Source organism: Ambystoma mexicanum (genome assembly GCF_040938575.1).
Source record: "Ambystoma mexicanum isolate Mex_15411 chromosome 12 unlocalized genomic scaffold, UKY_AmexF1_1 Mex_chr12_unloc.1, whole genome shotgun sequence".
Lineage (NCBI taxonomy): Eukaryota > Metazoa > Chordata > Amphibia > Caudata > Ambystomatidae > Ambystoma > Ambystoma mexicanum.
In genome coordinates this window covers 15,686,606-15,712,112 of record NW_027182322.1, presented here as the reverse complement: position 1 = coordinate 15,712,112, position 25,507 = coordinate 15,686,606, and the positions used below count along the sequence as shown (strand labels likewise).

Sequence of the window (25,507 nt, the reverse complement as noted above, 5' to 3'; positions counted from 1 at the left end):
TATATATATTTATTTATTTTTTCTCCATAACTACACTTCTCAAATCTGGGGCATCTATCCGAGATGGCCGTGTCACATTATGTGATGTCTCAGGCACCAACGTGATGAGATCGACCTGGCGCTTTAACTTTGTCATTGTAAGTAGTAAGATGTAATTTGGCAGTTGTCATGTTTTTTCATATGCACTACTGCAAACCCCTTTCCTTACTTAGCCCACTCCCTCCTGAAGCTTTTAGGTGTGATGAGGAAGTGTCCTCTCAGCGGGGATGTAGCTCAGTTGTAGAGCGCATGCTTTGCATGTATGAGGACCCGGGGCATTTCCACTTGTTTCTCTTTTTGACTGTCAAATGATCTCTATCCACTAGATGGCCCTTTGAGCACAGTAATCCTCTGGTGGAAATCTTCCCCTGGAAGTCATCTCTTATGGAGAAGCAAAATGCACACTGCTTCAGTGTGACCACGTGGTTTTCCATTCTTGCTCCAGTTTTCCCTGCTCTTTTGCTAGTGCTTCACTCGGCAGAATGTTTTGACCAGAAGAGTTCTCCCTGAAAATTATGTCTGCAGGACAGACACACTGCATACCGAGGGGATGTAGCTCAGTGGTAGAGCACTTGTTTTGCATGTATAAGGCCCCGGGTCCAATCCCTGGCATCTCCAATTGTTTCCCTTTTTTTGACTGTCATATGGTCTCTGTCCACTAGATGGCTCTTTGAGCACGGTAATCCTCTGGTGGAATACTTCCCCTGGAAGTCATCTCTTATGGAGAAGCATAATGCACACTGCTTCAGTGTGACCATGTGCTTTTCCAGTCTTGCTCCCGTTTTCCCTGGTCTTTTGCTAGTGCTTCAGTTGGCAGCATACTTTGACCGGAAGAATTCTCCCAGGAAAAGATGTCTGCAGGACAGACTCACCGCACACCAAGGGGATGTAGCTCAGTGGTAGAGCGCATGCTTCGCATGTATGAGGTCCCGGGTTCAATCCCCGGCACCTCCATTTGCATAAACTTCAGTGTGATTTTGTCCCGGTTATTTTGTATTTCACACTGCAACTCGGGCCATGATTATAGGATCATCGACATTCATATCTATTTGTCTGAGAAAACGCTGGTGCCCGTATCGCAAACCTGCCTGTAATATATCAGTGAGGTTTGCGTCCCTGCCAGTGTCAACATCCTGTATGCCTTCACAATCACTACAAATAGAAATGCACAGAGAGTACCATCACACCACAGTTTTAACTGTGCAGAATCGTGAAAGGATTGGCATTGCCTTGCGTTTCTTTTCAGTCGATTGTTTTGGTTCCGAATGTATAGCTCCACCATTGTACCTTTGTAGCATATGATGGCTAGCTTTAAAAATAATTTGTTTTCACTGGATGTGGCCACAGATGTACCTCTGTTGTCAACCTAAGTTGATCAGGTTCTGTAACTTGTTAGTTTTGAGCTGGAATATCCTACCAGCTCTGCTGCTGGGGCCTATCTCCGGCTTCTAAAAGCAAAAGCCTTGAACATATTGATATTTTTCATTAGTTGATCAGGGGGATTGCAGGGGGGGGGCAGCTTTTCTGCATGTTTCTATGGACAACCAGAAACAGGTGGCTCTAAAATGAAGTCCGCCATTTGGAAACTCCAATTCGACAGTTACCATCAGTTCTGGGCGCTGTTAGTCCCAAGCAGCCAGCCAGCATCTGGTAGATTTCATAGGTCCTTGCTGGCAGCGGGGATGTAACTCAGTGGTAGAGCACCTGCTTTGGAAGTATGAGGCCACAGGTTCGATCCCCGGCGTCTCCATATGACATGTTTCTTCAAGTGTGGGCTTTTTCCTGTACATGGGAATTAGGATGATGTGGTCTTTTGCCATACTAAATCCTGTTGCTGAACGTCTTCTCTTTGGAGCCGATGATTGTGGACATGCACGGTGCACCATGCTTCAGTGTGATGTCTGCTTTTTTCATTGGAAGCCTGTTAGCCTGATCTCTTACCGGGATGACACAAAGCAGACTCGTTCAGACAGAGGGGCATTGGCTGAGAATAGTGTCTCCACCGGTCCCCCTGCTAGGCAGTGGTATCATTCTGAGGTGCTGTGCACGCTCACCAACTATCACCCCCTCTGACCTTTCCCACCGCAGAACACCCTGAATGCATTCAGCGGGTTATGCTTCATTCTAGGGCTGCAATGGATCGCCTAGTGGCAAAACCAATGGAAGCACCATTGACCTTCCGCAGAATTCCACTGCTTGTCTGCCTAGAGAAGCGACATCTGCCGAGTGTGCTAGGGACACTCATGACGGCAGAGCTATAGAGTGGTGGGTCCACTTTGCTTTCCACTAGCCAGCAAATACAGAAGGACATCCGAAAGAGGTGTCAGTCTATCTAGCAACATTTGTGGGCTTTCGGCTGGAGGAATTCCTGCGCGAAATGGTGCTATCTCATTTTTGGTGTTTGAAGACATATATATATATATATATATATATTTATTTATTTTTTCTCCATAACTACACTTCTCAAATCTGGGGCATCTATCCGAGATGGCCGTGTCACATTATGTGATGTCTCAGGCACCAACGTGATGAGATCGACCTGGCGCTTTAACTTTGTCATTGTAAGTAGTAAGATGTAATTTGGCAGTTGTCATGTTTTTTCATATGCACTACTGCAAACCCCTTTCCTTACTTAGCCCACTCCCTCCTGAAGCTTTTAGGTGTGATGAGGAAGTGTCCTCTCAGCGGGGATGTAGCTCAGTTGTAGAGCGCATGCTTTGCATGTATGAGGACCCGGGGCATTTCCACTTGTTTCTCTTTTTGACTGTCAAATGATCTCTATCCACTAGATGGCCCTTTGAGCACAGTAATCCTCTGGTGGAAATCTTCCCCTGGAAGTCATCTCTTATGGAGAAGCAAAATGCACACTGCTTCAGTGTGACCATGTGGTTTTCCATTCTTGCTCCAGTTTTCCCTGCTCTTTTGCTAGTGCTTCACTCGGCAGAATGTTTTGACCAGAAGAGTTCTCCCTGAAAATTATGTCTGCAGGACAGACACACTGCATACCGAGGGGATGTAGCTCAGTGGTAGAGCACTTGTTTTGCATGTATGAGGCCCCGGGTCCAATCCCTGGCATCTCCAATTGTTTCCCTTTTTTTGACTGTCATATGGTCTCTGTCCACTAGATGGCTCTTTGAGCACGGTAATCCTCTGGTGGAATACTTCCCCTGGAAGTCATCTCTTATGGAGAAGCATAATGCACACTGCTTCAGTGTGACCATGTGCTTTTCCAGTCTTGCTCCCGTTTTCCCTGGTCTTTTGCTAGTGCTTCAGTTGGCAGCATACTTTGACCGGAAGAATTCTCCCAGGAAAAGATGTCTGCAGGACAGACTCACCGCACACCAAGGGGATGTAGCTCAGTGGTAGAGCGCATGCTTCGCATGTATGAGGTCCCGGGTTCAATCCCCGGCACCTCCATTTGCATAAACTTCAGTGTGATTTTGTCCCGGTTATTTTGTATTTCACACTGCAACTCGGGCCATGATTATAGGATCATCGACATTCATATCTATTTGTCTGAGAAAACGCTGGTGCCCGTATCGCAAACCTGCCTGTAATATATCAGTGAGGTTTGCGTCCCTGCCAGTGTCAACATCCTGTATGCCTTCACAATCACTACAAATAGAAATGCACAGAGAGTACCATCACACCACAGTTTTAACTGTGCAGAATCGTGAAAGGATTGGCATTGCCTTGCGTTTCTTTTCAGTCGATTGTTTTGGTTCCGAATGTATAGCTCCACCATTGTACCTTTGTAGCATATGATGGCCAGCTTTAAAAATAATTTGTTTTCACTGGATGTGGCCACAGATGTACCTCTGTTGTCAACCTAAGTTGATCAGGTTCTGTAACTTGTTAGTTTTGAGCTGGAATATCCTACCAGCTCTGCTGCTGGGGCCTATCTCCGGCTTCTAAAAGCAAAAGCCTTGAACATATTGATATTTTTCATTAGTTGATCAGGGGGATTGCAGGGGGGGGCAGCTTTTCTGCATGTTTCTATGGACAACCAGAAACAGGTGGCTCTAAAATGAAGTCCGCCATTTGGAAACTCCAATTCGACAGTTACCATCAGTTCTGGGCGCTGTTAGTCCCAAGCAGCCAGCCAGCATCTGGTAGATTTCATAGGTCCTTGCTGGCAGCGGGGATGTAACTCAGTGGTAGAGCACCTGCTTTGGAAGTATGAGGCCACAGGTTCGATCCCCGGCGTCTCCATATGACATGTTTCTTCAAGTGTGGGCTTTTTCCTGTACATGGGAATTAGGATGATGTGGTCTTTTGCCATACTAAATCCTGTTGCTGAACGTCTTCTCTTTGGAGCCGATGATTGTGGACATGCACGGTGCACCATGCTTCAGTGTGATGTCTGCTTTTTTCATTGGAAGCCTGTTAGCCTGATCTCTTACCGGGATGACACAAAGCAGACTCGTTCAGACAGAGGGGCATTGGCTGAGAATAGTGTCTCCACCGGTCCCCCTGCTAGGCAGTGGTATCATTCTGAGGTGCTGTGCACGCTCACCAACTATCACCCCCTCTGACCTTTCCCACCGCAGAACACCCTGAATGCATTCAGCGGGTTATGCTTCATTCTAGGGCTGCAATGGATCGCCTAGTGGCAAAACCAATGGAAGCACCATTGACCTTCCGCAGAATTCCACTGCTTGTCTGCCTAGAGAAGCGACATCTGCCGAGTGTGCTAGGGACACTCATGACGGCAGAGCTATAGAGTGGTGGGTCCACTTTGCTTTCCACTAGCCAGCAAATACAGAAGGACATCCGAAAGAGGTGTCAGTCTATCTAGCAACATTTGTGGGCTTTCGGCTGGAGGAATTCCTGCGCGAAATGGTGCTATCTCATTTTTGGTGTTTGAAGACATACATATATATATATATATATATATATTTATTTATTTTTTCTCCATAACTACACTTCTCAAATCTGGGGCATCTATCCGAGATGGCCGTGTCACATTATGTGATGTCTCAGGCACCAACGTGATGAGATCGACCTGGCGCTTTAACTTTGTCATTGTAAGTAGTAAGATGTAATTTGGCAGTTGTCATGTTTTTTCATATGCACTACTGCAAACCCCTTTCCTTACTTAGCCCACTCCCTCCTGAAGCTTTTAGGTGTGATGAGGAAGTGTCCTCTCAGCGGGGATGTAGCTCAGTTGTAGAGCGCATGCTTTGCATGTATGAGGACCCGGGGCATTTCCACTTGTTTCTCTTTTTGACTGTCAAATGATCTCTATCCACTAGATGGCCCTTTGAGCACAGTAATCCTCTGGTGGAAATCTTCCCCTGGAAGTCATCTCTTATGGAGAAGCAAAATGCACACTGCTTCAGTGTGACCACGTGGTTTTCCATTCTTGCTCCAGTTTTCCCTGCTCTTTTGCTAGTGCTTCACTCGGCAGAATGTTTTGACCAGAAGAGTTCTCCCTGAAAATTATGTCTGCAGGACAGACACACTGCATACCGAGGGGATGTAGCTCAGTGGTAGAGCACTTGTTTTGCATGTATAAGGCCCCGGGTCCAATCCCTGGCATCTCCAATTGTTTCCCTTTTTTTGACTGTCATATGGTCTCTGTCCACTAGATGGCTCTTTGAGCACGGTAATCCTCTGGTGGAATACTTCCCCTGGAAGTCATCTCTTATGGAGAAGCATAATGCACACTGCTTCAGTGTGACCATGTGCTTTTCCAGTCTTGCTCCCGTTTTCCCTGGTCTTTTGCTAGTGCTTCAGTTGGCAGCATACTTTGACCGGAAGAATTCTCCCAGGAAAAGATGTCTGCAGGACAGACTCACCGCACACCAAGGGGATGTAGCTCAGTGGTAGAGCGCATGCTTCGCATGTATGAGGTCCCGGGTTCAATCCCCGGCACCTCCATTTGCATAAACTTCAGTGTGATTTTGTCCCGGTTATTTTGTATTTCACACTGCAACTCGGGCCATGATTATAGGATCATCGACATTCATATCTATTTGTCTGAGAAAACGCTGGTGCCCGTATCGCAAACCTGCCTGTAATATATCAGTGAGGTTTGCGTCCCTGCCAGTGTCAACATCCTGTATGCCTTCACAATCACTACAAATAGAAATGCACAGAGAGTACCATCACACCACAGTTTTAACTGTGCAGAATCGTGAAAGGATTGGCATTGCCTTGCGTTTCTTTTCAGTCGATTGTTTTGGTTCCGAATGTATAGCTCCACCATTGTACCTTTGTAGCATATGATGGCTAGCTTTAAAAATAATTTGTTTTCACTGGATGTGGCCACAGATGTACCTCTGTTGTCAACCTAAGTTGATCAGGTTCTGTAACTTGTTAGTTTTGAGCTGGAATATCCTACCAGCTCTGCTGCTGGGGCCTATCTCCGGCTTCTAAAAGCAAAAGCCTTGAACATATTGATATTTTTCATTAGTTGATCAGGGGGATTGCAGGGGGGGGGCAGCTTTTCTGCATGTTTCTATGGACAACCAGAAACAGGTGGCTCTAAAATGAAGTCCGCCATTTGGAAACTCCAATTCGACAGTTACCATCAGTTCTGGGCGCTGTTAGTCCCAAGCAGCCAGCCAGCATCTGGTAGATTTCATAGGTCCTTGCTGGCAGCGGGGATGTAACTCAGTGGTAGAGCACCTGCTTTGGAAGTATGAGGCCACAGGTTCGATCCCCGGCGTCTCCATATGACATGTTTCTTCAAGTGTGGGCTTTTTCCTGTACATGGGAATTAGGATGATGTGGTCTTTTGCCATACTAAATCCTGTTGCTGAACGTCTTCTCTTTGGAGCCGATGATTGTGGACATGCACGGTGCACCATGCTTCAGTGTGATGTCTGCTTTTTTCATTGGAAGCCTGTTAGCCTGATCTCTTACCGGGATGACACAAAGCAGACTCGTTCAGACAGAGGGGCATTGGCTGAGAATAGTGTCTCCACCGGTCCCCCTGCTAGGCAGTGGTATCATTCTGAGGTGCTGTGCACGCTCACCAACTATCACCCCCTCTGACCTTTCCCACCGCAGAACACCCTGAATGCATTCAGCGGGTTATGCTTCATTCTAGGGCTGCAATGGATCGCCTAGTGGCAAAACCAATGGAAGCACCATTGACCTTCCGCAGAATTCCACTGCTTGTCTGCCTAGAGAAGCGACATCTGCCGAGTGTGCTAGGGACACTCATGACGGCAGAGCTATAGAGTGGTGGGTCCACTTTGCTTTCCACTAGCCAGCAAATACAGAAGGACATCCGAAAGAGGTGTCAGTCTATCTAGCAACATTTGTGGGCTTTCGGCTGGAGGAATTCCTGCGCGAAATGGTGCTATCTCATTTTTGGTGTTTGAAGACATATATATATATATATATATATATTTATTTATTTTTTCTCCATAACTACACTTCTCAAATCTGGGGCATCTATCCGAGATGGCCGTGTCACATTATGTGATGTCTCAGGCACCAACGTGATGAGATCGACCTGGCGCTTTAACTTTGTCATTGTAAGTAGTAAGATGTAATTTGGCAGTTGTCATGTTTTTTCATATGCACTACTGCAAACCCCTTTCCTTACTTAGCCCACTCCCTCCTGAAGCTTTTAGGTGTGATGAGGAAGTGTCCTCTCAGCGGGGATGTAGCTCAGTTGTAGAGCGCATGCTTTGCATGTATGAGGACCCGGGGCATTTCCACTTGTTTCTCTTTTTGACTGTCAAATGATCTCTATCCACTAGATGGCCCTTTGAGCACAGTAATCCTCTGGTGGAAATCTTCCCCTGGAAGTCATCTCTTATGGAGAAGCAAAATGCACACTGCTTCAGTGTGACCATGTGGTTTTCCATTCTTGCTCCAGTTTTCCCTGCTCTTTTGCTAGTGCTTCACTCGGCAGAATGTTTTGACCAGAAGAGTTCTCCCTGAAAATTATGTCTGCAGGACAGACACACTGCATACCGAGGGGATGTAGCTCAGTGGTAGAGCACTTGTTTTGCATGTATGAGGCCCCGGGTCCAATCCCTGGCATCTCCAATTGTTTCCCTTTTTTTGACTGTCATATGGTCTCTGTCCACTAGATGGCTCTTTGAGCACGGTAATCCTCTGGTGGAATACTTCCCCTGGAAGTCATCTCTTATGGAGAAGCATAATGCACACTGCTTCAGTGTGACCATGTGCTTTTCCAGTCTTGCTCCCGTTTTCCCTGGTCTTTTGCTAGTGCTTCAGTTGGCAGCATACTTTGACCGGAAGAATTCTCCCAGGAAAAGATGTCTGCAGGACAGACTCACCGCACACCAAGGGGATGTAGCTCAGTGGTAGAGCGCATGCTTCGCATGTATGAGGTCCCGGGTTCAATCCCCGGCACCTCCATTTGCATAAACTTCAGTGTGATTTTGTCCCGGTTATTTTGTATTTCACACTGCAACTCGGGCCATGATTATAGGATCATCGACATTCATATCTATTTGTCTGAGAAAACGCTGGTGCCCGTATCGCAAACCTGCCTGTAATATATCAGTGAGGTTTGCGTCCCTGCCAGTGTCAACATCCTGTATGCCTTCACAATCACTACAAATAGAAATGCACAGAGAGTACCATCACACCACAGTTTTAACTGTGCAGAATCGTGAAAGGATTGGCATTGCCTTGCGTTTCTTTTCAGTCGATTGTTTTGGTTCCGAATGTATAGCTCCACCATTGTACCTTTGTAGCATATGATGGCCAGCTTTAAAAATAATTTGTTTTCACTGGATGTGGCCACAGATGTACCTCTGTTGTCAACCTAAGTTGATCAGGTTCTGTAACTTGTTAGTTTTGAGCTGGAATATCCTACCAGCTCTGCTGCTGGGGCCTATCTCCGGCTTCTAAAAGCAAAAGCCTTGAACATATTGATATTTTTCATTAGTTGATCAGGGGGATTGCAGGGGGGGGCAGCTTTTCTGCATGTTTCTATGGACAACCAGAAACAGGTGGCTCTAAAATGAAGTCCGCCATTTGGAAACTCCAATTCGACAGTTACCATCAGTTCTGGGCGCTGTTAGTCCCAAGCAGCCAGCCAGCATCTGGTAGATTTCATAGGTCCTTGCTGGCAGCGGGGATGTAACTCAGTGGTAGAGCACCTGCTTTGGAAGTATGAGGCCACAGGTTCGATCCCCGGCGTCTCCATATGACATGTTTCTTCAAGTGTGGGCTTTTTCCTGTACATGGGAATTAGGATGATGTGGTCTTTTGCCATACTAAATCCTGTTGCTGAACGTCTTCTCTTTGGAGCCGATGATTGTGGACATGCACGGTGCACCATGCTTCAGTGTGATGTCTGCTTTTTTCATTGGAAGCCTGTTAGCCTGATCTCTTACCGGGATGACACAAAGCAGACTCGTTCAGACAGAGGGGCATTGGCTGAGAATAGTGTCTCCACCGGTCCCCCTGCTAGGCAGTGGTATCATTCTGAGGTGCTGTGCACGCTCACCAACTATCACCCCCTCTGACCTTTCCCACCGCAGAACACCCTGAATGCATTCAGCGGGTTATGCTTCATTCTAGGGCTGCAATGGATCGCCTAGTGGCAAAACCAATGGAAGCACCATTGACCTTCCGCAGAATTCCACTGCTTGTCTGCCTAGAGAAGCGACATCTGCCGAGTGTGCTAGGGACACTCATGACGGCAGAGCTATAGAGTGGTGGGTCCACTTTGCTTTCCACTAGCCAGCAAATACAGAAGGACATCCGAAAGAGGTGTCAGTCTATCTAGCAACATTTGTGGGCTTTCGGCTGGAGGAATTCCTGCGCGAAATGGTGCTATCTCATTTTTGGTGTTTGAAGACATACATATATATATATATATATATATATTTATTTATTTTTTCTCCATAACTACACTTCTCAAATCTGGGGCATCTATCCGAGATGGCCGTGTCACATTATGTGATGTCTCAGGCACCAACGTGATGAGATCGACCTGGCGCTTTAACTTTGTCATTGTAAGTAGTAAGATGTAATTTGGCAGTTGTCATGTTTTTTCATATGCACTACTGCAAACCCCTTTCCTTACTTAGCCCACTCCCTCCTGAAGCTTTTAGGTGTGATGAGGAAGTGTCCTCTCAGCGGGGATGTAGCTCAGTTGTAGAGCGCATGCTTTGCATGTATGAGGACCCGGGGCATTTCCACTTGTTTCTCTTTTTGACTGTCAAATGATCTCTATCCACTAGATGGCCCTTTGAGCACAGTAATCCTCTGGTGGAAATCTTCCCCTGGAAGTCATCTCTTATGGAGAAGCAAAATGCACACTGCTTCAGTGTGACCATGTGGTTTTCCATTCTTGCTCCAGTTTTCCCTGCTCTTTTGCTAGTGCTTCACTCGGCAGAATGTTTTGACCAGAAGAGTTCTCCCTGAAAATTATGTCTGCAGGACAGACACACTGCATACCGAGGGGATGTAGCTCAGTGGTAGAGCACTTGTTTTGCATGTATGAGGCCCCGGGTCCAATCCCTGGCATCTCCAATTGTTTCCCTTTTTTTGACTGTCATATGGTCTCTGTCCACTAGATGGCTCTTTGAGCACGGTAATCCTCTGGTGGAATACTTCCCCTGGAAGTCATCTCTTATGGAGAAGCATAATGCACACTGCTTCAGTGTGACCATGTGCTTTTCCAGTCTTGCTCCCGTTTTCCCTGGTCTTTTGCTAGTGCTTCAGTTGGCAGCATACTTTGACCGGAAGAATTCTCCCAGGAAAAGATGTCTGCAGGACAGACTCACCGCACACCAAGGGGATGTAGCTCAGTGGTAGAGCGCATGCTTCGCATGTATGAGGTCCCGGGTTCAATCCCCGGCACCTCCATTTGCATAAACTTCAGTGTGATTTTGTCCCGGTTATTTTGTATTTCACACTGCAACTCGGGCCATGATTATAGGATCATCGACATTCATATCTATTTGTCTGAGAAAACGCTGGTGCCCGTATCGCAAACCTGCCTGTAATATATCAGTGAGGTTTGCGTCCCTGCCAGTGTCAACATCCTGTATGCCTTCACAATCACTACAAATAGAAATGCACAGAGAGTACCATCACACCACAGTTTTAACTGTGCAGAATCGTGAAAGGATTGGCATTGCCTTGCGTTTCTTTTCAGTCGATTGTTTTGGTTCCGAATGTATAGCTCCACCATTGTACCTTTGTAGCATATGATGGCCAGCTTTAAAAATAATTTGTTTTCACTGGATGTGGCCACAGATGTACCTCTGTTGTCAACCTAAGTTGATCAGGTTCTGTAACTTGTTAGTTTTGAGCTGGAATATCCTACCAGCTCTGCTGCTGGGGCCTATCTCCGGCTTCTAAAAGCAAAAGCCTTGAACATATTGATATTTTTCATTAGTTGATCAGGGGGATTGCAGGGGGGGGCAGCTTTTCTGCATGTTTCTATGGACAACCAGAAACAGGTGGCTCTAAAATGAAGTCCGCCATTTGGAAACTCCAATTCGACAGTTACCATCAGTTCTGGGCGCTGTTAGTCCCAAGCAGCCAGCCAGCATCTGGTAGATTTCATAGGTCCTTGCTGGCAGCGGGGATGTAACTCAGTGGTAGAGCACCTGCTTTGGAAGTATGAGGCCACAGGTTCGATCCCCGGCGTCTCCATATGACATGTTTCTTCAAGTGTGGGCTTTTTCCTGTACATGGGAATTAGGATGATGTGGTCTTTTGCCATACTAAATCCTGTTGCTGAACGTCTTCTCTTTGGAGCCGATGATTGTGGACATGCACGGTGCACCATGCTTCAGTGTGATGTCTGCTTTTTTCATTGGAAGCCTGTTAGCCTGATCTCTTACCGGGATGACACAAAGCAGACTCGTTCAGACAGAGGGGCATTGGCTGAGAATAGTGTCTCCACCGGTCCCCCTGCTAGGCAGTGGTATCATTCTGAGGTGCTGTGCACGCTCACCAACTATCACCCCCTCTGACCTTTCCCACCGCAGAACACCCTGAATGCATTCAGCGGGTTATGCTTCATTCTAGGGCTGCAATGGATCGCCTAGTGGCAAAACCAATGGAAGCACCATTGACCTTCCGCAGAATTCCACTGCTTGTCTGCCTAGAGAAGCGACATCTGCCGAGTGTGCTAGGGACACTCATGACGGCAGAGCTATAGAGTGGTGGGTCCACTTTGCTTTCCACTAGCCAGCAAATACAGAAGGACATCCGAAAGAGGTGTCAGTCTATCTAGCAACATTTGTGGGCTTTCGGCTGGAGGAATTCCTGCGCGAAATGGTGCTATCTCATTTTTGGTGTTTGAAGACATATATATATATATATATATATATATTTATTTATTTTTTCTCCATAACTACACTTCTCAAATCTGGGGCATCTATCCGAGATGGCCGTGTCACATTATGTGATGTCTCAGGCACCAACGTGATGAGATCGACCTGGCGCTTTAACTTTGTCATTGTAAGTAGTAAGATGTAATTTGGCAGTTGTCATGTTTTTTCATATGCACTACTGCAAACCCCTTTCCTTACTTAGCCCACTCCCTCCTGAAGCTTTTAGGTGTGATGAGGAAGTGTCCTCTCAGCGGGGATGTAGCTCAGTTGTAGAGCGCATGCTTTGCATGTATGAGGACCCGGGGCATTTCCACTTGTTTCTCTTTTTGACTGTCAAATGATCTCTATCCACTAGATGGCCCTTTGAGCACAGTAATCCTCTGGTGGAAATCTTCCCCTGGAAGTCATCTCTTATGGAGAAGCAAAATGCACACTGCTTCAGTGTGACCATGTGGTTTTCCATTCTTGCTCCAGTTTTCCCTGCTCTTTTGCTAGTGCTTCACTCGGCAGAATGTTTTGACCAGAAGAGTTCTCCCTGAAAATTATGTCTGCAGGACAGACACACTGCATACCGAGGGGATGTAGCTCAGTGGTAGAGCACTTGTTTTGCATGTATGAGGCCCCGGGTCCAATCCCTGGCATCTCCAATTGTTTCCCTTTTTTTGACTGTCATATGGTCTCTGTCCACTAGATGGCTCTTTGAGCACGGTAATCCTCTGGTGGAATACTTCCCCTGGAAGTCATCTCTTATGGAGAAGCATAATGCACACTGCTTCAGTGTGACCATGTGCTTTTCCAGTCTTGCTCCCGTTTTCCCTGGTCTTTTGCTAGTGCTTCAGTTGGCAGCATACTTTGACCGGAAGAATTCTCCCAGGAAAAGATGTCTGCAGGACAGACTCACCGCACACCAAGGGGATGTAGCTCAGTGGTAGAGCGCATGCTTCGCATGTATGAGGTCCCGGGTTCAATCCCCGGCACCTCCATTTGCATAAACTTCAGTGTGATTTTGTCCCGGTTATTTTGTATTTCACACTGCAACTCGGGCCATGATTATAGGATCATCGACATTCATATCTATTTGTCTGAGAAAACGCTGGTGCCCGTATCGCAAACCTGCCTGTAATATATCAGTGAGGTTTGCGTCCCTGCCAGTGTCAACATCCTGTATGCCTTCACAATCACTACAAATAGAAATGCACAGAGAGTACCATCACACCACAGTTTTAACTGTGCAGAATCGTGAAAGGATTGGCATTGCCTTGCGTTTCTTTTCAGTCGATTGTTTTGGTTCCGAATGTATAGCTCCACCATTGTACCTTTGTAGCATATGATGGCCAGCTTTAAAAATAATTTGTTTTCACTGGATGTGGCCACAGATGTACCTCTGTTGTCAACCTAAGTTGATCAGGTTCTGTAACTTGTTAGTTTTGAGCTGGAATATCCTACCAGCTCTGCTGCGGGGGCCTATCTCCGGCTTCTAAAAGCAAAAGCCTTGAACATATTGATATTTTTCATTAGTTGATCAGGGGGATTGCAGGGGGGGGCAGCTTTTCTGCATGTTTCTATGGACAACCAGAAACAGGTGGCTCTAAAATGAAGTCCGCCATTTGGAAACTCCAATTCGACAGTTACCATCAGTTCTGGGCGCTGTTAGTCCCAAGCAGCCAGCCAGCATCTGGTAGATTTCATAGGTCCTTGCTGGCAGCGGGGATGTAACTCAGTGGTAGAGCACCTGCTTTGGAAGTATGAGGCCACAGGTTCGATCCCCGGCGTCTCCATATGACATGTTTCTTCAAGTGTGGGCTTTTTCCTGTACATGGGAATTAGGATGATGTGGTCTTTTGCCATACTAAATCCTGTTGCTGAACGTCTTCTCTTTGGAGCCGATGATTGTGGACATGCACGGTGCACCATGCTTCAGTGTGATGTCTGCTTTTTTCATTGGAAGCCTGTTAGCCTGATCTCTTACCGGGATGACACAAAGCAGACTCGTTCAGACAGAGGGGCATTGGCTGAGAATAGTGTCTCCACCGGTCCCCCTGCTAGGCAGTGGTATCATTCTGAGGTGCTGTGCACGCTCACCAACTATCACCCCCTCTGACCTTTCCCACCGCAGAACACCCTGAATGCATTCAGCGGGTTATGCTTCATTCTAGGGCTGCAATGGATCGCCTAGTGGCAAAACCAATGGAAGCACCATTGACCTTCCGCAGAATTCCACTGCTTGTCTGCCTAGAGAAGCGACATCTGCCGAGTGTGCTAGGGACACTCATGACGGCAGAGCTATAGAGTGGTGGGTCCACTTTGCTTTCCACTAGCCAGCAAATACAGAAGGACATCCGAAAGAGGTGTCAGTCTATCTAGCAACATTTGTGGGCTTTCGGCTGGAGGAATTCCTGCGCGAAATGGTGCTATCTCATTTTTGGTGTTTGAAGACATACATATATATATATATATATATATATATTTATTTATTTTTTCTCCATAACTACACTTCTCAAATCTGGGGCATCTATCCGAGATGGCCGTGTCACATTATGTGATGTCTCAGGCACCAACGTGATGAGATCGACCTGGCGCTTTAACTTTGTCATTGTAAGTAGTAAGATGTAATTTGGCAGTTGTCATGTTTTTTCATATGCACTACTGCAAACCCCTTTCCTTACTTAGCCCACTCCCTCCTGAAGCTTTTAGGTGTGATGAGGAAGTGTCCTCTCAGCGGGGATGTAGCTCAGTTGTAGAGCGCATGCTTTGCATGTATGAGGACCCGGGGCATTTCCACTTGTTTCTCTTTTTGACTGTCAAATGATCTCTATCCACTAGATGGCCCTTTGAGCACAGTAATCCTCTGGTGGAAATCTTCCCCTGGAAGTCATCTCTTATGGAGAAGCAAAATGCACACTGCTTCAGTGTGACCATGTGGTTTTCCATTCTTGCTCCAGTTTTCCCTGCTCTTTTGCTAGTGCTTCACTCGGCAGAATGTTTTGACCAGAAGAGTTCTCCCTGAAAATTATGTCTGCAGGACAGACACACTGCATACCGAGGGGATGTAGCTCAGTGGTAGAGCACTTGTTTTGCATGTATGAGGCCCCGGGTCCAATCCCTGGCATCTCCAATTGTTTCCCTTTTTTTGACTGTCATATGGTCTCTGTCCACTAGATGGCTCTTTGAGCACGGTAATCCTCTGGTGGAATACTTCCCCTGGAAGTCATCTCTTATGGAGAAGCATAATGCACACTGCTTCAGTGTGACCATGTGCTTTTCCAGTCTTGCTCCCGTTTTCCCTGGTCTTTTGCTAGTGCTTCAGTTGGCAGCATACTTTGACCGGAAGAATTCTCCCAGGAAAAGATGTCTGCAGGACAGACTCACCGCACACCAAGGGGATGTAGCTCAGTGGTAGAGCGCATGCTTCGCATGTATGAGGTCCCGGGTTCAATCCCCGGCACCTCCATTTGCATAAACTTCAGTGTGATTTTGTCCCGGTTATTTTGTATTTCACACTGCAACTCAGGCCATGATTATAGGATCATCGACATTCATATCTATTTGTCTGAGAAAACGCTGGTGCCCGTATCGCAAACCTGCCTGTAATATATCAGTGAGGTTTGCGTCCCTGCCAGTGTCAACATCCTGTATGCCTTCACAATCACTACAAATAGAAATGCACAGAGAGTACCATCACACCACAGTTTTAACTGTGCAGAATCGTGAAAGGATTGGCATTGCCTTGCGTTTCTTTTCAGTCGATTGTTTTGGTTCCGAATGTATAGCTCCACCATTGTACCTTTGTAGCATATGATGGCCAGCTTTAAAAATAATTTGTTTTCACTGGATGTGGCCACAGATGTAACTCTGTTGTCAACCTAAGTTGATCAGGTTCTGTAACTTGTTAGTTTTGAGCTGGAATATCCTACCAGCTCTGCTGCTGGGGCCTATCTCCGGCTTCTAAAAGCAAAAGCCTTGAACATATTGATATTTTTCATTAGTTGATCAGGGGGATTGCAGGGGGGGGCAGCTTTTCTGCATGTTTCTATGGACAACCAGAAACAGGTGGCTCTAAAATGAAGTCCGCCATTTGGAAACTCCAATTCGACAGTTACCATCAGTTCTGGGCGCTGTTAGTCCCAAGCAGCCAGCCAGCATCTGGTAGATTTCATAGGTCCTTGCTGGCAGCGGGGATGTAACTCAGTGGTAGAGCACCTGCTTTGGAAGTATGAGGCCACAGGTTCGATCCCCGGCGTCTCCATATGACATGTTTCTTCAAGTGTGGGCTTTTTCCTGTACATGGGAATTAGGATGATGTGGTCTTTTGCCATACTAAATCCTGTTGCTGAACGTCTTCTCTTTGGAGCCGATGATTGTGGACATGCACGGTGCACCATGCTTCAGTGTGATGTCTGCTTTTTTCATTGGAAGCCTGTTAGCCTGATCTCTTACCGGGATGACACAAAGCAGACTCGTTCAGACAGAGGGGCATTGGCTGAGAATAGTGTCTCCACCGGTCCCCCTGCTAGGCAGTGGTATCATTCTGAGGTGCTGTGCACGCTCACCAACTATCACCCCCTCTGACCTTTCCCACCGCAGAACACCCTGAATGCATTCAGCGGGTTATGCTTCATTCTAGGGCTGCAATGGATCGCCTAGTGGCAAAACCAATGGAAGCACCATTGACCTTCCGCAGAATTCCACTGCTTGTCTGCCTAGAGAAGCGACATCTGCCGAGTGTGCTAGGGACACTCATGACGGCAGAGCTATAGAGTGGTGGGTCCACTTTGCTTTCCACTAGCCAGCAAATACAGAAGGACATCCGAAAGAGGTGTCAGTCTATCTAGCAACATTTGTGGGCTTTCGGCTGGAGGAATTCCTGCGCGAAATGGTGCTATCTCATTTTTGGTGTTTGAAGACATATATATATATATATATATATATTTATTTATTTTTTCTCCATAACTACACTTCTCAAATCTGGGGCATCTATCCGAGATGGCCGTGTCACATTATGTGATGTCTCAGGCACCAACGTGATGAGATCGACCTGGCGCTTTAACTTTGTCATTGTAAGTAGTAAGATGTAATTTGGCAGTTGTCATGTTTTTTCATATGCACTACTGCAAACCCCTTTCCTTACTTAGCCCACTCCCTCCTGAAGCTTTTAGGTGTGATGAGGAAGTGTCCTCTCAGCGGGGATGTAGCTCAGTTGTAGAGCGCATGCTTTGCATGTATGAGGACCCGGGGCATTTCCACTTGTTTCTCTTTTTGACTGTCAAATGATCTCTATCCACTAGATGGCCCTTTGAGCACAGTAATCCTCTGGTGGAAATCTTCCCCTGGAAGTCATCTCTTATGGAGAAGCAAAATGCACACTGCTTCAGTGTGACCATGTGGTTTTCCATTCTTGCTCCAGTTTTCCCTGCTCTTTTGCTAGTGCTTCACTCGGCAGAATGTTTTGACCAGAAGAGTTCTCCCTGAAAATTATGTCTGCAGGACAGACACACTGCATACCGAGGGGATGTAGCTCAGTGGTAGAGCACTTGTTTTGCATGTATGAGGCCCCGGGTCCAATCCCTGGCATCTCCAATTGTTTCCCTTTTTTTGACTGTCATATGGTCTCTGTCCACTAGATGGCTCTTTGAGCACGGTAATCCTCTGGTGGAATACTTCCCCTGGAAGTCATCTCTTATGGAGAAGCATAATGCACACTGCTTCAGTGTGACCATGTGCTTTTCCAGTCTTGCTCCCGTTTTCCCTGGTCTTTTGCTAGTGCTTCAGTTGGCAGCATACTTTGACCGGAAGAATTCTCCCAGGAAAAGATGTCTGCAGGACAGACTCACCGCACACCAAGGGGATGTAGCTCAGTGGTAGAGCGCATGCTTCGCATGTATGAGGTCCCGGGTTCAATCCCCGGCACCTCCATTTGCATAAACTTCAGTGTGATTTTGTCCCGGTTATTTTGTATTTCACACTGCAACTCGGGCCATGATTATAGGATCATCGACATTCATATCTATTTGTCTGAGAAAACGCTGGTGCCCGTATCGCAAACCTGCCTGTAATATATCAGTGAGGTTTGCGTCCCTGCCAGTGTCAACATCCTGTATGCCTTCACAATCACTACAAATAGAAATGCACAGAGAGTACCATCACACCACAGTTTTAACTGTGCAGAATCGTGAAAGGATTGGCATTGCCTTGCGTTTCTTTTCAGTCGATTGTTTTGGTTCCGAATGTATAGCTCCACCATTGTACCTTTGTAGCATATGATGGCCAGCTTTAAAAATAATTTGTTTTCACTGGATGTGGCCACAGATGTACCTCTGTTGTCAACCTAAGTTGATCAGGTTCTGTAACTTGTTAGTTTTGAGCTGGAATATCCTACCAGCTCTGCTGCTGGGGCCTATCTCCGGCTTCTAAAAGCAAAAGCCTTGAACATATTGATATTTTTCATTAGTTGATCAGGGGGATTGCAGGGGGGGGCAGCTTTTCTGCATGTTTCTATGGACAACCAGAAACAGGTGGCTCTAAAATGAAGTCCGCCATTTGGAAACTCCAATTCGACAGTTACCATCAGTTCTGGGCGCTGTTAGTCCCAAGCAGCCAGCCAGCATCTGGTAGATTTCATAGGTCCTTGCTGGCAGCGGGGATGTAACTCAGTGGTAGAGCACCTGCTTTGGAAGTATGAGGCCACAGGTTCGATCCCCGGCGTCTCCATATGACATGTTTCTTCAAGTGTGGGCTTTTTCCTGTACATGGGAATTAGGATGATGTGGTCTTTTGCCATACTAAATCCTGTTGCTGAACGTCTTCTCTTTGGAGCCGATGATTGTGGACATGCACGGTGCACCATGCTTCAGTGTGATGTCTGCTTTTTTCATTGGAAGCCTGTTAGCCTGATCTCTTACCGGGATGACACAAAGCAGACTCGTTCAGACAGAGGGGCATTGGCTGAGAATAGTGTCTCCACCGGTCCCCCTGCTAGGCAGTGGTATCATTCTGAGGTGCTGTGCACGCTCACCAACTATCACCCCCTCTGACCTTTCCCACCGCAGAACACCCTGAATGCATTCAGCGGGTTATGCTTCATTCTAGGGCTGCAATGGATCGCCTAGTGGCAAAACCAATGGAAGCACCATTGACCTTCCGCAGAATTCCACTGCTTGTCTGCCTAGAGAAGCGACATCTGCCGAGTGTGCTAGGGACACTCATGACGGCAGAGCTATAGAGTGGTGGGTCCACTTTGCTTTCCACTAGCCAGCAAATACAGAAGGACATCCGAAAGAGGTGTCAGTCTATCTAGCAACATTTGTGGGCTTTCGGCTGGAGGAATTCCTGCGCGAAATGGTGCTATCTCATTTTTGGTGTTTGAAGACATACATATATATATATATATATATATATTTATTTATTTTTTCTCCATAACTACACTTCTCAAATCTGGGGCATCTATCCGAGATGGCCGTGTCACATTATGTGATGTCTCAGGCACCAACGTGATGAGATCGACCTGGCGCTTTAACTTTGTCATTGTAAGTAGTAAGATGTAATTTGGCAGTTGTCATGTTTTTTCATATGCACTACTGCAAACCCCTTTCCTTACTTAGCCCACTCCCTCCTGAAGCTTTTAGGTGTGATGAGGAAGTGTCCTCTCAGCGGGGATGTAGCTCAGTTGTAGAGCGCATGCTTTGCATGTATGAGGACCCGGGGCATTTCCACTTGTTTCTCTTTTTGACTGTCAAATGATCTCTATCCACTAGATGGCCCTTTGAGCACAGTAATCCTCTGGTGGAAATCTTCCCCTGGAAGTCATCTCTTATGGAGAAGCAAAATGCACACTGCTTCAGTGTGACCATGTGGTTTTCCATTCTTGCTCCAGTTTTCCCTGCTCTTTTGCTAGTGCTTCACTCGGCAGAATGTTTTGACCAGAAGAGTTCTCCCTGAAAATTATGTCTGCAGGACAGACACACTGCATACCGAGGGGATGTAGCTCAGTGGTAGAGCACTTGTTTTGCATGTATGAGGCCCCGGGTCCAATCCCTGGCATCTCCAATTGTTTCCCTTTTTTTGACTGTCATATGGTCTCTGTCCACTAGATGGCTCTTTGAGCACGGTAATCCTCTGGTGGAATACTTCCCCTGGAAGTCATCTCTTATGGAGAAGCATAATGCACACTGCTTCAGTGTGACCATGTGCTTTTCCAGTCTTGCTCCCGTTTTCCCTGGTCTTTTGCTAGTGCTTCAGTTGGCAGCATACTTTGACCGGAAGAATTCTCCCAGGAAAAGATGTCTGCAGGACAGACTCACCGCACACCAAGGGGATGTAGCTCAGTGGTAGAGCGCATGCTTCGCATGTATGAGGTCCCGGGTTCAATCCCCGGCACCTCCATTTGCATAAACTTCAGTGTGATTTTGTCCCGGTTATTTTGTATTTCACACTGCAACTCGGGCCATGATTATAGGATCATCGACATTCATATCTATTTGTCTGAGAAAACGCTGGTGCCCGTATCGCAAACCTGCCTGTAATATATCAGTGAGGTTTGCGTCCCTGCCAGTGTCAACATCCTGTATGCCTTCACAATCACTACAAATAGAAATGCACAGAGAGTACCATCACACCACAGTTTTAACTGTGCAGAATCGTGAAAGGATTGGCATTGCCTTGCGTTTCTTTTCAGTCGATTGTTTTGGTTCCGAATGTATAGCTCCACCATTGTACCTTTGTAGCATATGATGGCCAGCTTTAAAAATAATTTGTTTTCACTGGATGTGGCCACAGATGTACCTCTGTTGTCAACCTAAGTTGATCAGGTTCTGTAACTTGTTAGTTTTGAGCTGGAATATCCTACCAGCTCTGCTGCTGGGGCCTATCTCCGGCTTCTAAAAGCAAAAGCCTTGAACATATTGATATTTTTCATTAGTTGATCAGGGGGATTGCAGGGGGGGGCAGCTTTTCTGCATGTTTCTATGGACAACCAGAAACAGGTGGCTCTAAAATGAAGTCCGCCATTTGGAAACTCCAATTCGACAGTTACCATCAGTTCTGGGCGCTGTTAGTCCCAAGCAGCCAGCCAGCATCTGGTAGATTTCATAGGTCCTTGCTGGCAGCGGGGATGTAACTCAGTGGTAGAGCACCTGCTTTGGAAGTATGAGGCCACAGGTTCGATCCCCGGCGTCTCCATATGACATGTTTCTTCAAGTGTGGGCTTTTTCCTGTACATGGGAATTAGGATGATGTGGTCTTTTGCCATACTAAATCCTGTTGCTGAACGTCTTCTCTTTGGAGCCGATGATTGTGGACATGCACGGTGCACCATGCTTCAGTGTGATGTCTGCTTTTTTCATTGGAAGCCTGTTAGCCTGATCTCTTACCGGGATGACACAAAGCAGACTCGTTCAGACAGAGGGGCATTGGCTGAGAATAGTGTCTCCACCGGTCCCCCTGCTAGGCAGTGGTATCATTCTGAGGTGCTGTGCACGCTCACCAACTATCACCCCCTCTGACCTTTCCCACCGCAGAACACCCTGAATGCATTCAGCGGGTTATGCTTCATTCTAGGGCTGCAATGGATCGCCTAGTGGCAAAACCAATGGAAGCACCATTGACCTTCCGCAGAATTCCACTGCTTGTCTGCCTAGAGAAGCGACATCTGCCGAGTGTGCTAGGGACACTCATGACGGCAGAGCTATAGAGTGGTGGGTCCACTTTGCTTTCCACTAGCCAGCAAATACAGAAGGACATCCGAAAGAGGTGTCAGTCTATCTAGCAACATTTGTGGGCTTTCGGCTGGAGGAATTCCTGCGCGAAATGGTGCTATCTCATTTTTGGTGTTTGAAGACATATATATATATATATATATATATATTTATTTATTTTTTCTCCATAACTACACTTCTCAAATCTGGGGCATCTATCCGAGATGGCCGTGTCACATTATGTGATGTCTCAGGCACCAACGTGATGAGATCGACCTGGCGCTTTAACTTTGTCATTGTAAGTAGTAAGATGTAATTTGGCAGTTGTCATGTTTTTTCATATGCACTACTGCAAACCCCTTTCCTTACTTAGCCCACTCCCTCCTGAAGCTTTTAGGTGTGATGAGGAAGTGTCCTCTCAGCGGGGATGTAGCTCAGTTGTAGAGCGCATGCTTTGCATGTATGAGGACCCGGGGCATTTCCACTTGTTTCTCTTTTTGACTGTCAAATGATCTCTATCCACTAGATGGCCCTTTGAGCACAGTAATCCTCTGGTGGAAATCTTCCCCTGGAAGTCATCTCTTATGGAGAAGCAAAATGCACACTGCTTCAGTGTGACCATGTGGTTTTCCATTCTTGCTCCAGTTTTCCCTGCTCTTTTGCTAGTGCTTCACTCGGCAGAATGTTTTGACCAGAAGAGTTCTCCCTGAAAATTATGTCTGCAGGACAGACACACTGCATACCGAGGGGATGTAGCTCAGTGGTAGAGCACTTGTTTTGCATGTATGAGGCCCCGGGTCCAATCCCTGGCATCTCCAATTGTTTCCCTTTTTTTGACTGTCATATGGTCTCTGTCCACTAGATGGCTCTTTGAGCACGGTAATCCTCTGGTGGAATACTTCCCCTGGAAGTCATCTCTTATGGAGAAGCATAATGCACACTGCTTCAGTGTGACCATGTGCTTTTCCAGTCTTGCTCCCGTTTTCCCTGGTCTTTTGCTAGTGCTTCAGTTGGCAGCATACTTTGACCGGAAGAATTCTCCCAGGAAAAGATGTCTGCAGGACAGACTCACCGCACACCAAGGGGATGTAGCTCAGTGGTAGAGCGCATGCTTCGCATGTATGAGGTCCCGGGTTCAATCCCCGGCACCTCCATTTGCATAAACTTCAGTGTGATTTTGTCCCGGTTATTTTGTATTTCACACTGCAACTCGGGCCATGATTATAGGATCATCGACATTCATATCTATTTGTCTGAGAAAACGCTGGTGCCCGTATCGCAAACCTGCCTGTAATATATCAGTGAGGTTTGCGTCCCTGCCAGTGTCAACATCCTGTATGCCTTCACAATCACTACAAATAGAAATGCACAGAGAGTACCATCACACCACAGTTTTAACTGTGCAGAATCGTGAAAGGATTGGCATTGCCTTGCGTTTCTTTTCAGTCGATTGTTTTGGTTCCGAATGTATAGCTCCACCATTGTACCTTTGTAGCATATGATGGCCAGCTTTAAAAATAATTTGTTTTCACTGGATGTGGCCACAGATGTACCTCTGTTGTCAACCTAAGTTGATCAGGTTCTGTAACTTGTTAGTTTTGAGCTGGAATATCCTACCAGCTCTGCTGCGGGGGCCTATCTCCGGCTTCTAAAAGCAAAAGCCTTGAACATATTGATATTTTTCATTAGTTGATCAGGGGGATTGCAGGGGGGGGCAGCTTTTCTGCATGTTTCTATGGACAACCAGAAACAGGTGGCTCTAAAATGAAGTCCGCCATTTGGAAACTCCAATTCGACAGTTACCATCAGTTCTGGGCGCTGTTAGTCCCAAGCAGCCAGCCAGCATCTGGTAGATTTCATAGGTCCTTGCTGGCAGCGGGGATGTAACTCAGTGGTAGAGCACCTGCTTTGGAAGTATGAGGCCACAGGTTCGATCCCCGGCGTCTCCATATGACATGTTTCTTCAAGTGTGGGCTTTTTCCTGTACATGGGAATTAGGATGATGTGGTCTTTTGCCATACTAAATCCTGTTGCTGAACGTCTTCTCTTTGGAGCCGATGATTGTGGACATGCACGGTGCACCATGCTTCAGTGTGATGTCTGCTTTTTTCATTGGAAGCCTGTTAGCCTGATCTCTTACCGGGATGACACAAAGCAGACTCGTTCAGACAGAGGGGCATTGGCTGAGAATAGTGTCTCCACCGGTCCCCCTGCTAGGCAGTGGTATCATTCTGAGGTGCTGTGCACGCTCACCAACTATCACCCCCTCTGACCTTTCCCACCGCAGAACACCCTGAATGCATTCAGCGGGTTATGCTTCATTCTAGGGCTGCAATGGATCGCCTAGTGGCAAAACCAATGGAAGCACCATTGACCTTCCGCAGAATTCCACTGCTTGTCTGCCTAGAGAAGCGACATCTGCCGAGTGTGCTAGGGACACTCATGACGGCAGAGCTATAGAGTGGTGGGTCCACTTTGCTTTCCACTAGCCAGCAAATACAGAAGGACATCCGAAAGAGGTGTCAGTCTATCTAGCAACATTTGTGGGCTTTCGGCTGGAGGAATTCCTGCGCGAAATGGTGCTATCTCATTTTTGGTGTTTGAAGACATACATATATATATATATATATATATATATTTATTTATTTTTTCTCCATAACTACACTTCTCAAATCTGGGGCATCTATCCGAGATGGCCGTGTCACATTATGTGATGTCTCAGGCACCAACGTGATGAGATCGACCTGGCGCTTTAACTTTGTCATTGTAAGTAGTAAGATGTAATTTGGCAGTTGTCATGTTTTTTCATATGCACTACTGCAAACCCCTTTCCTTACTTAGCCCACTCCCTCCTGAAGCTTTTAGGTGTGATGAGGAAGTGTCCTCTCAGCGGGGATGTAGCTCAGTTGTAGAGCGCATGCTTTGCATGTATGAGGACCCGGGGCATTTCCACTTGTTTCTCTTTTTGACTGTCAAATGATCTCTATCCACTAGATGGCCCTTTGAGCACAGTAATCCTCTGGTGGAAATCTTCCCCTGGAAGTCATCTCTTATGGAGAAGCAAAATGCACACTGCTTCAGTGTGACCACGTGGTTTTCCATTCTTGCTCCAGTTTTCCCTGCTCTTTTGCTAGTGCTTCACTCGGCAGAATGTTTTGACCAGAAGAGTTCTCCCTGAAAATTATGTCTGCAGGACAGACACACTGCATACCGAGGGGATGTAGCTCAGTGGTAGAGCACTTGTTTTGCATGTATGAGGCCCCGGGTCCAATCCCTGGCATCTCCAATTGTTTCCCTTTTTTTGACTGTCATATGGTCTCTGTCCACTAGATGGCTCTTTGAGCACGGTAATCCTCTGGTGGAATACTTCCCCTGGAAGTCATCTCTTATGGAGAAGCATAATGCACACTGCTTCAGTGTGACCATGTGCTTTTCCAGTCTTGCTCCCGTTTTCCCTGGTCTTTTGCTAGTGCTTCAGTTGGCAGC

General features: G+C 46.7%; 10 non-coding genes across 10 annotated transcripts; all 10 read left to right on the top strand.

The window, feature by feature from the left end:
* The first annotated feature begins 921 nt into the window (after nt 1-921).
* On the top strand, nt 922-993 carry TRNAA-CGC (transfer RNA alanine (anticodon CGC)). Its single transcript has one exon. It is a non-coding gene; the product is annotated as a tRNA-Ala (tRNA).
* A 2,391-nt stretch (nt 994-3,384) lies between these two features.
* TRNAA-CGC (transfer RNA alanine (anticodon CGC)) lies at nt 3,385-3,456 on the top strand. The gene has a single exon. It is a non-coding gene; the product is annotated as a tRNA-Ala (tRNA).
* Nucleotides 3,457-5,850: 2,394 nt separating this feature from the next.
* Nucleotides 5,851-5,922, top strand: TRNAA-CGC (transfer RNA alanine (anticodon CGC)). Its single transcript has one exon. It is a non-coding gene; the product is annotated as a tRNA-Ala (tRNA).
* Nucleotides 5,923-8,313: 2,391 nt separating this feature from the next.
* TRNAA-CGC (transfer RNA alanine (anticodon CGC)) lies at nt 8,314-8,385 on the top strand. The gene has a single exon. It is a non-coding gene; the product is annotated as a tRNA-Ala (tRNA).
* A 2,394-nt stretch (nt 8,386-10,779) lies between these two features.
* TRNAA-CGC (transfer RNA alanine (anticodon CGC)) lies at nt 10,780-10,851 on the top strand. The gene has a single exon. It is a non-coding gene; the product is annotated as a tRNA-Ala (tRNA).
* A 2,392-nt stretch (nt 10,852-13,243) lies between these two features.
* TRNAA-CGC (transfer RNA alanine (anticodon CGC)) lies at nt 13,244-13,315 on the top strand. Its single transcript has one exon. It is a non-coding gene; the product is annotated as a tRNA-Ala (tRNA).
* Nucleotides 13,316-15,711: 2,396 nt separating this feature from the next.
* TRNAA-CGC (transfer RNA alanine (anticodon CGC)) lies at nt 15,712-15,783 on the top strand. Its single transcript has one exon. It is a non-coding gene; the product is annotated as a tRNA-Ala (tRNA).
* Nucleotides 15,784-18,173: 2,390 nt separating this feature from the next.
* TRNAA-CGC (transfer RNA alanine (anticodon CGC)) lies at nt 18,174-18,245 on the top strand. The gene has a single exon. It is a non-coding gene; the product is annotated as a tRNA-Ala (tRNA).
* Nucleotides 18,246-20,639: 2,394 nt separating this feature from the next.
* TRNAA-CGC (transfer RNA alanine (anticodon CGC)) lies at nt 20,640-20,711 on the top strand. Its single transcript has one exon. It is a non-coding gene; the product is annotated as a tRNA-Ala (tRNA).
* A 2,392-nt stretch (nt 20,712-23,103) lies between these two features.
* On the top strand, nt 23,104-23,175 carry TRNAA-CGC (transfer RNA alanine (anticodon CGC)). The gene has a single exon. It is a non-coding gene; the product is annotated as a tRNA-Ala (tRNA).
* Nucleotides 23,176-25,507: the final 2,332 nt, after the last annotated feature.